We start from the raw sequence: 11650 nt of genomic DNA, 5'->3' as shown, positions 1-11650 counted from the left end.
TGACACACTGCTAATCAGAAGCCTACATCTTAGCTTATTTATCTTTGGGGTGTATCCAAGCTTAGCAGTCAATCATCTAGCTGTTATCAATAACATACATTGTTAGTGTTATGTACCTTTGTTTGGCCTGTTTGAATAGGACAAGGAAGCTTGAAGGTGCAACAAGTTGGATTTTCTTGCCCAAATTTACCCAAATGCTTTATATGTAAAAGGTAATTAGTAGCTAATGTGGCTAATGCTAACCACGAGCTAACGTCCTTGGACAAGGAGTAGGTTAAACTAGCCACCAGCTAGGTAGCGAACAGTTTGTAAACAACTTTACTTTAAGTAAGACTTTTTGGCTGCGTTTACACAGGCATCCCAATTCTGGTATTTTGCCCAAAGAGCTGATATGATTGGTCAAAATACCAATTAGTGGAAAAATATCAGAATCGGGCTGCCATGTTAATGAGAGTTTGTTGCCTGATTCCTTAAACATACATAAAATCACAATGCATTTTAAAGGGTAGGATATATTTGTCAAAAGGGGCGTGGCGTAGGATGGTCTAGCCTCCAGAACAGATGCCACTGCTGCATGGGTTTGAACGAAGCCCACTGCTATTTCAGCTATCTTCATCTTTACGCTGTCCTCTATCACAGGGCTCTCCAAACCTGTTCCTGGAGAGCTATTTTCCTGTAGTTTTTAACTCCAACCCTGTTCCTGAAAAGCTACTCTCCTGTAGGTTAACTCTAACCCTATTCCTGGAGAGCTACCATCCTGTTGGTTTTAACTCTAACCCTGTTCCTGGAGACCTCCCTCAGCTCCTTCTTGTTGTTGTCAGTTTTCTTTAACAAAAGCTACTTGGTTTTCAACCAAGGGCCCAGATATGGGAACATGTTTTACAACTATCTTCCCATAAACAAAAAGTAAAGCATACATGTAGCCTGCTACAAATGGAATATTTATTTCATTTTCCTGGTTTAGTCAAGTGTGACCAGTTTGTCATTTTTTGCTAAGAATGTAAAGGTAAAGGGAACTTCACATTTTTACCCTCATGTTTTTCAAACAATTGAATTAGGTAGCGAATTTCCTCTTCACTTCCTTTCTTGCCCATGCCAAAGTCTAAGGTTCGCCACGGCAAAGTGTCTTATCTCTTTCCATGAGTCTCCATTGGCTAACAGAATACCTGTAGAAAAGTGACATTGTGCAGGTGTCAGGAATTAATCATGTATGAGAGAATAATATCTTTGTCAAATATTTGGTGCTGGAGTTACAGCACTAAATACGCCTGAAGACAGACCATTGTGTAGAATGCAACAGTTAACCGGATTACAAGTTTGACTTATCCAACATTACCATGTCCACTGGTGAAATCTTAGAACACAGGAAGCATGCCCCTGTCCCCAAACTCCTCTGCCTGGTTGACCAGCGCCTGCTTGACCGTCTTGTATAAAACTGTGAAGGACCTCGGCGTTACTCTGGACCCTGATCTCTCTTTTGACAAACATATCAAGACTGTTTCAAGGACAGCTTTTTTCCATCTACGTAACATTGCAAAAATCTGAAACTTTCTGTCCAAAAATTATGCAGAAAAATTCATCCATGCTTTTGTTACTTCTAGGTTAGACTACTGCAATGCTCTACTTTCTGGCTACCCGGATAAAGCACTAAATCAACTTCAGTGCTAAATACGGCTGCTAGAATCCTGACTAGAACCAAAAAATGTTTTCATATTACTCCAGTGCTAGCCTCCCTACACTGGCTTCCTGTTAAGGCAAGGGCTGATTTCAAGGTTTACTGCTAACCTACAAAGCATTACATGGGCTTGCTCCTACCCATCTTTCCGATTTAGTCCTGCCGTACATACCTACACATACGCTACGGTCACAAGATGCAGGCCTCCTAATTGTCCCTAGAATTTCTAAGCAAACAGCTGGAGGCAGGGCTTTCTCCTATAGAGCTCCATTTTTATGGAATGGTCTGCCTACCCATGTGAGAGACGCAGACTCGGTCTCAACCTTTAAGTCCTTATTGAAGACTCATCTCTTCAGTAGGTCATATGATTGAGTGTAGTCTGGCCCAGGAGTGTGAAGGTGAACGGAAAGGCTCTGGAGCAACGAACCGCCCTTGCTGTCTCTGCATGGCCGGTTCCCCTCTCTCCACTGGGATTCTCTGCCTCTAACCCTATTACAGGGGCTGAGTCACTGGCTTACTGGTGCTCTTCCATGCCATCCCTAGGAGGAGTGCGTCACTTGAGTGGGTTGAGTCACTGACGTAGTCTTCCTGTCTGGGTTGGCGCCCCCCTTTGGGTTGTGCCGTGGCGGAGATCTTTGTGGGCTATACTCGGTCTTGTCTCAGGATGGTAAGTTGGTGGTTGAAGGTATCCCTCTAGTGGTGTGGGGGCTGTGCTTTGGCAAAGTGGGTGGGGTTATATCCTGCCTGTTTGGCCCCGTCTGGGAGTATCATCGGATGGGGCCACAGTGTCTCCTGACCCCTCCTGTCTCAGCCTCCAGTATTTATGCTGTAGTAGTTTATGTGTCGGGTGCTAGGGTCAGTCTGTTATATCTGGAGTACTTCTCCTGTCTTATCCAGTGTCCTGTGTGAATTTAAGTATGCTCTCTCCTAATTCTCTCTTTATTTATTTCTCTCGGAAGACCTGAGCCCTAGGACCATGCCTCAGGACTACCTGGCATGATGACTCCTTGCTGTCCCCAGTCCACCTGGCCGTGCTGCTGCTCCAGTTTGAACTGTTCTGTCTGCGGCTATGGAACTCTGACCTGTTCACTGGACGTGCTACCTGTCCCAGACCTGCTGTTTTCAACTTCCTAGAGACAGCAGGAGCGGTAGAGATACTCTCAATGATCGGCTATGAAAAGCCAACTGACATGTACTCCTGAGGTGCTGACCTGTTGCACCCTCGACAACTACTGTGATTATTATTATTTGACCATGCTGGTCATTTATGAACGTTTGAACATCTTGGCCATGTTCTGTTATAATCTCCACCCGGCACAGCCAGAAGAGGACTGGCCACCCCTCATAGCCTGGTTCCTCTCTAGGTTCCTTCCTAGGTTTTGGCCTTTCTAGGGAGTTTTTCCTAGCCACCGTGCTTCTACACCTGTATTGCTTGCTATTTGGGGATTTAGGCTGGGTTTCTGTACAGCACTTTGAGATATCAGCTGATGATTTGCTTTGTATCCTGCCAGGATGACCACTTTTGTGGGTCTAAAGTGAACCGTAAAGATGGAGCCATATTTCTTGGATAGCTGGAGGGATAAAGCACACAGATAAAGTCTACCTATAGATACTGGTGTACCGGACAGCCGCACAATAAAAATGACAGTAAATTGAACTCTTATTGAAGAAAATGTAACTCTGCCACAGATAACATTTGGTCCCAGTCTAAAGAGAGTAAAACCTACTCTGGTCATTTTTTTCAGAGTTATATATGCTCAATTTATTGTTGATATTTAACTCTGCGTCATTGCATTTCACTCTGTACACTATTCATTGAAAATATCTCAGTTACTTTGTTGTTCAGTATTCTAAAGTTTATTATTTAGAGTAATGTTTACTCACAGTATAATCACAAGAGTTAATTAAACTTAGATTTTGTCAAACAACACTATTGTGGTTTATATGGTCCCATTTGAGTTGTAAAATCTAATTTACGTATTTCTTAATGTGTCGTATTATGGTGGCTTGGTTGTGAAATCCAATCTCTATTGGTGTCCATTTATTAAGATAAATAATTTCCCACAATTTACATTCAGAATGCAAGTCAGCCTTCTCAGTAAAGGTTTCAATAAATCCAACCACTGACAGATTAGGTTAGTTTAGGAAAATGTATGTTACATATCATTGTGTAGCATAAGATAAAAAACAATCAATGTATAGTACCAGTTTAAAGTTTGGACACACCTACTCATTGAAGGTTTTTTCCTTATTTTTAATATTTTCTACATTGTAGAATAACAGTGTAGACATCAAAATGATAAAATAACACATATGGAATCATGTAGTAACCAAAAAAGTGTTAACTCTTTGGGCTAGGGGGCAGTATTTTCACATCCGGATGAAAAGCGTGCCCAAAGTAAACTGCCTGTTACAGGCCCAGAAGCTAGGATATGCATATAATTGGTAGATTTGGATAGAAAACACTCAAAAGTTTCTAAAACTGTTAAAATAATGTATGTGAGTATAACAGAACTGATATGGCAGGCGAAACCCAGAGGACAAACCATCCAAAAAAAATAGAATTTCAGCCTACCACTGTTTCCAGTGTCTTTCATGTTTATGATGAGGCGAAGTCCTCCCATATTGCAGTTCCTAGGGCTTCCACTAGATGTCAACAGTCTTTAGAAAGAGTTTCAGGCTGGTTTTTGGAAAAATTAGCTAGAAGTTGTCGTTTTTATAAGTGGCTCCCATTTTGGCTGTAGTGTTTCCATGCGTGTGGATGAAGCGCATTCTTTGTTATTTATCTCCGGTAATGAACATACTATTCTCCGTCTTAAATTGTATCGTTTATTTACGTATTAGGGTACCTAAGGTTTGATTATAAACGTTGTTTGACTTGTTTGGATAAGTTTATTGGTAATGTTTGGGATTCATTTTGTATGCATTATGAAGGAGGGAAACCGGTGGATTATTGACTGAAGCGCGCCAGCTAAACTGAGTTTTTATGGATATAAATAAGGACTTTATCGAACAAAAGGACCATTTGTGATGTGACTGGGACCTTTTGGAGTGCCAACAGAATAAGATCTTCAAAGGTAAGGCATTTATTATATCGCTATTTCTGACTTTCGTGGCGCACCTGCCTGGTTGAAATATGTTTTTCATGCTTTTGTATGCGGGGCGCTGTCCTCAGATAATCGTATGGTGTGCTTTCGCCGTAAAGCCTTTTTAAAAATCTGACACAGCGGCTGGATTAACAAGAAGTTAAGCTTTATTTTGATGTATAACACTTGTATTTTCATGAATGTTAAATATTTATATTTCTGTAATTTGAATTTCGCGCTCTGCAATTTCACCGGATGTTGTCGAGGTGGGTCGCCAGCGGAACGCCTCCGCTAGAAAGGTTAAACAAATAAAAATATATTTTATATTCTTCAAAGTAGCCACCCTTTGCCTTGATGACATCTTAACACACGCTTGGCATTCTCTCAACCAGCTTCACCTGGAATGCTTTTCCAATAGTCTTGAAGGAGTTCCAACATATGCTGATCACTTGTTGGCTGCTTTTCCTTCACACTGCGGTCCAACTCATCCCAAACCATCTCAATTGGGTAGAGGTCGGGTGACTGTGGAGGCCAGGTCATCTGATGCAGCACTCGATCACTCTCCTTCTTGGTCAAATATCCTGGAGGTGGGTTTTGGGTCATTGACCTGTTGAAAAACAAATGATAGTCCCACTAAGCGCAAACCAGATGGGATGGTGTATCGCTTCAGAATGCTGTGGTAGCCATTGTCATGACGTGGCCCTCTTTGGGGATAGTGAGTACCATCCCCATTTCTCTGCCCCATCCCCCTCTCTCTCTCTCTCTCACCAACTCTCTCGCTTCCCATTACACCCAGGCTCTGTTATCGCAGGTCATAAATTCCTAGAGGTGTCTCTCTCCTCATCGCCAGACAGTATAGAGAGAAGGTTTCACAGGAGAGCAAAGGAACCTCTTCTCCATCATAGAACTTGAGAACTGAACAATGTCCATGGTTTGGAGAATGTGTACACGGTCGGGGGAGAATCCAGCTACGACCGGTCCATTTCGTTTAATGTTTGTGAAACTCATGAGAGACAATACAGCCACATTACCAGAACTCTGTTTATACAAGAGTCTCAGTTGTGGGGCTTGCATCTAATTGTTGTATAAAATGAATGAGTAAAGATTAAACTATTTGTGAAATAGTGATTTTAAACTGTTTAACTTCTGGGATATGTGGGAAGGTAGTCCCACTTGGCCAAAAGCCAGAAAAAAATGTAGTGCGCCAAATTCAAATATATTACTATAAAAATCAATCTTTCATGAAATCACACATGAAAGACACCAAATTAAAGCTACACATGTTGTGAATCCAGCCAACATGTCTGATTTCAAAAAGGATTTATGGCGAAAGCACACCAAACGATTATGTTAGCTCAGTACATAGCCACAGAAAAACACAGCCATTTTCCCAGCAAAAGATAGCAGTCACAAAAAGCAGAAATAGAGATAAAATGAATCACTAACCTTTGATGATCTTCATCAGATGACACTCATAGGACATCATGTTACACAATACATTTATGTTTTGTTCGATAATGTGCATATTTATATCCACAAATCTCGGTTTACATTGGCGCCATGTTCAGAAATACCTCCAAAATATCCGGAGAAATTGCAGAGAGCCACGTCAAATAACAGAAATACTCATCATAAACTTTGATGAAAGATACATGTTTTACATAGAATTAAAGATACACTTGTTCTTAATGCAACCGCTGTGTCAGATTTCAAAAAAACTTTACGGAAAAAGCACACCATGGAATAATCTGAGACGGCGCTCAGATTTTACAACATTTCTCCGCCATGTTGGAGTCAACAGAAATACAAAATTACATCAAATATTCCCTTACCTTTGATGATCTTCATCAGAATGCACTCCCAGGAATCCTAGTTCCACAATAAATTGTTGTTTTGTTCGATAATGTCCATTTACTTATGTCTAAGTAGCTACTTTTGCTAGCATGTTTAGTGCACATGTCCAAACGCTCGCGCAGATGCAGGCGAACTCGGACGAAAACTTCAAAAAGTTATGTAACAGGTCGAATAAACTGGTCAAACTAAGTAGAGAATCAATCTTCAGGATGTTGTTATCATAACTATCCAATAACGTTCCAACCGGAGAATTCCTTTGTGTCTCTAGAAGTTATGGAAAGCAAGACGATATCGTTTGGAACGCGCATGACCAGGAACTAGCATTCTGCCAGACCAATGACTGAAACACCTCCCATCCGGCTCAACATCCCAGTAGAGGCTTCATTCCACGTTCTACAGACTGTTGACATCTAGTGAAAGGCGTAGGAAGTGCAAACAGATCCATATCTTACAGGGAATTGAATAGGCGATGAGTTGAACATCGACCAGCCTCAGAATTCTCACTTCCTGTTTGGATTTTTTCTCAGGTTTTTGCCTGCCATATGAGTTCTGTTATACAGACATCATTCAAACAGTTTTAGAAACTTCAGAGTGTTTTATGTCCAATAGTAATAATAATGTGCATATATTAGCATCTGGGACAGAGTAGGAGGCAGTTCACTATGGGCACGCAATTCATCCAAAAGTGAAAATGCTGCCACCTATCACAAAGAAGTTAATGAAGGAAACTCCAATTCCCTTTGGAGTTTAACTAAGTCATAGGCCCGCCCCATGAGCACAGACATTGATCTGGCATCATGGGACACCCCTTTCCTACGGTTCTGGATATAACCCCACCTTGGGAATTTCCCAGTAGACCAGTACCTCGATCACAGAGGGAGCTAAGGCTTGAGTAGAGACCAAACTTACCTCGATTACCGAGAGGGCTAAGGTTTGAGTAGAGACCATGGATTCCTCGTTGCTGAATTCTTAACCATACCACGTGGTTAAACTCTGAGACTATCGATACCGACAGAATAAGAGCAAATCTTTGATACTAATTACTAGTCTGCAGCTAGGAATTCTGTACCATTGAACGCGAAGACCGACAACCGCACGAAACATATATTATATAAGAACATTCCAGAATGTTACTCTAAAGTACCCATTCTAACCAAAGACTCCAGGGACGCAGAGAGATGGGCAGATGAACTTCCAACAGAAAGAAGGACGATTCCAACAGAGCTCATGACGACACACTGAGCGTAAATATATATCTTGATTGCAATTATTCCCGAATGAGTGAGCGTTCATGTGCAAAGGATTAGCATTTCAATTGTTATAATTATCAACCGTGTAGTTTCTTTTGTCTTTCGCACCCTTCTCAGTACCTTACCGCCATACCGGTTTAGCCCACTAGGGCACATCCCGTATAATTTCCTTGTAACCATATCTACTTTGTTTGTTTGCATTTCTGTGATTATTTAGTTAGTTAATAAATAAATGATTGAGAAAATTGATGTATGGATGACTCATAGTGAACTGGGTCCGTGCAGATAACCAACTATTTACGACGTTTGGAATGAGACTAACGTGAGGTAAAGAATAATTCATTAATTAGAAGACCAATTGATCAGATATTAAAATATCTGAAAGTTATATTAGGAAAATTAGAACTTTGTAATCTAAATATTTTCCTTGGTGCCCCGACTTCCTAGTTAATTACATTTACGTGATTAGTTTAATCACTTAATAATAATTACAGAGAATTGATTTGATAAAATGAGTCTTCATTTTAATGATGCCAAAGACACGACACCATGCTGGTTAAGTGTGCTTTGAATTCTAAATAAATCACTGACAGTGTCACCAGCAAAGCACCTGGACACCATCACACTACCTCCCCCATGCTTCACTGTGGGAACCTTTCATGCGGAGATCATCCCTTCATCTACTCTGCGTCTCATAAAGACACAGCGGTTTTAACCAAAAATCTAAAATTTGGACTCAGATGTCCACCGGTCTAATGTCCATTGCTCGTGTTTCTTGGCCCAAGCAAGTCTCTTCTTCTTATTGGTGTCCTTTTAGTAGTGGTTTCTTTGCAGCAATTCGACCATATAGGTCTGATTCACGTGGTCTCCTCTGAACAGTTGATGTTGAGATGTGTCCGTTAATTTAACTCTGAAGATTTTATTTGGCCTGCAATCTGAGGTGCAATTAATTTCTGAGGCTGGTAACTCCAATGAACTTATCCTCTGCAGCAGAGGTAACTCTGGGTCTTCCTTTCCTGTGGTGGTCCTCATGAGAGCCAGTTTCATCATAGCGCTTGATGGTTTTTGCGACTGCACTTGAAGAAACTTTCAAAGGTTTAGAAATTTTCCGGATTGACTGACCTTCATGTCTTAAATCATGATGGACTGTCATTTCTATTTGCTTATTTGAGCAGTTCTTGCCATACTATGGGCTATCGTCTGTATACCACCCCTACCTTGTCACAACACAACTGATTGTCTCAAACGCATTATGAAGGAAAGAAATTCCACAAATTAACCTTTAACAAGGCACACCTGTTAATTTAAATGCATTCCAGGTGATTACCTCACCTGATTTTATTTACTTACTACATGATTCCATAAATTTTATTTCATAATTGTCTATACTATTATTCTACAATGTAAAAAATAGTAAAAATAAAGAAATACCCTGGAATGAGTAGGTGTGTCCAAACTTTTGACTGGTACTGTATATATTTATACTAATGCTCATTCAGCCTCACTCAGTGCTCTGTTGCGGAGGGACTAGCCAAGGGACACCTCTCCTTGATCTCCTCTGGTTGTGCGCAATTGGTTGCACGTAATTGCTGTGTGCTCAAAGGTTCGGCTCAATCTTTGGGATGGGTAAGGGAATACATAGGGACAGCACACAACAGCAGGGCATACTGGTATGGTCAGGCAGCTTCAGCCCCCTGTAGCAATAATGTCTATCTGCGGACTACAGTAACTACAAGCAACGTCCCACACAAAAAGTACATTGGTATCTCATTACACGACTTGCCCACTCATTGACAACTGTGTATTGATCAGAGGCCAGGTTGCTTGTTGCATCTTTAGTATTTGCGGTTAACTTTAGCAGCTAAAGTAGCATTTAGGATCATTAGCATAGCGGTTAGGATTATGAACATCGTAGAACTAGCGTAGAGGTTTGCATAATTAACATAATTCTCCTACCATGGTTAAGATAATGATAGTGGTTAGGGGAAGGATTAGCTAACATATAAATAGTTGCAAAAGACTTGTGGTTAGCTAAAGTTGCTAATTAGCAAAATGTTATGGGTATTCCTTTAAACCCTCAGGTGTTTCTACTTGGTGTGTGTTGTGTGTAGTAAATTGTCCCTGCACGAAAATCCCAACACACGCCCAGTGTGTGATCCGCAGATAGACCTTTCTCCCCTTGGGTGCTGCCATAGAGATACGTTAGTATGCCTAGCCCAAGAACACTCAATGTCATTTGCCACAGATTAATCAACGTCTTATCTCCGGTAGCTTTGATTGGACTAATGTGTCAACTTCATAGTTGTTTGTCTTCTAGCTAGCTGAAATGTCATGAATCACATCAACTATCTCCTCACAAATTATTTTCAAACGTTGCGTTATGGATAAAATGTCTGTGCTCATCAGCAGATGAACATTCGAATAAGACCTCTGTTAAAAGAAAGAAAGCTGGAAAGAATACTCAACCAATGGTTTGGATGGAAGCAGTGGCTAACAGCCGTTTTAACTAGCTCTGTGTCTTGTTTTTAATGCTTGATGGTTGAATCCAATCACTTTTTGACAGCATCCCTTTTGATTTAAACAAAACTTTCCATACATGTTTGCCCATGGAAGAATTGGTCAGAAAATGACATTTTTTGGACGTGAATGCCAAAACATTCAGAAGATACCTCACCATACCATGAGACATCCATGTCTTCATCACTGGAAAATATACAGTTGAGTTTGATATAATTTAAAAGCTTACAAACAGGGTGGTCAAACAATTCTATAATTTCTTGAAAAAACTATTAAAATTAGGCCGTTTTAACCTTTAACATCAATTATCTAAAAACACTTAAACTCACGTTTCAAAAATATATATTTGCATATGTTGTATCTTAGACCATAGGTTTTTATGTGGTGCCCACCAACATCCTCTTGAATACAGGGTGGATGTCATTTCAATCATAGAAATATAATGTTTAGAATGAACCTATCCTTCAGACCACTGCAATTTTAGCTGGTACACCATTGAAATTTAAATTTAAATGGAAATATAAACTTAGAATTACTACCACAAAGATGGTGAACAGTCCAGCCACCGTTGAATGTCGACTTAAATGGTCTATTCCATTATCTATATTTCTATGACTTCAATAGATTTTCTATTAAAGATTGACAGTAAAAATGTAAACAGATATTCCTATTCAAGTCAACATTCTCTAATCCAACCATCTTTGTGGTACCATTTGAAAGTTGAAATTTCAATTTGATTCCCATTTTAGTACATTTATTAGCCAAAACAAGACATCCACCCTGTATTCAAGAGCATGTTGTTTCAACCGATGGCAGGCACCACACAACCTCAGATAATGTCAAATAAGGTCTAAGCTACAACATATGCAAATATGAAAAAGAGTTTAAAAAAAGTACCATTTGTATTTATTTGTTTTAATGTTTTTCAATAAATTCTAAAATTGTTTGACAACCCTGTTTGTAAGCTTAAAACAATATCTCAACTTTTTATCTTTTCCAGTGATGAAGACATGGATGTGTCATGGTATGGCGGAGTATACAAAATAAGTAAACATTGAGCACCTTTATCTCTTGAATGTTTTGGCATTCATCTCCAAAAATACTTTCTGAGCACTTTTTACATAGGTACAACCATCTAGTACCGGGTCGGACCCCCCACTGCCGCCAGAACAGCGATTCTACAAGGTGGAGAAAACGTTCCACAGGGATGTCGGTCCATGCTGACGCGATGGCATCACAAAGTTGCTGCAGATTGGATGGTGGGAGAT

This window comes from Salvelinus namaycush, chromosome 3 (genome assembly GCF_016432855.1).
Source record: "Salvelinus namaycush isolate Seneca chromosome 3, SaNama_1.0, whole genome shotgun sequence".
NCBI lineage: Eukaryota > Metazoa > Chordata > Actinopteri > Salmoniformes > Salmonidae > Salvelinus > Salvelinus namaycush.
This window is presented reverse-complemented; position numbering follows the sequence as displayed.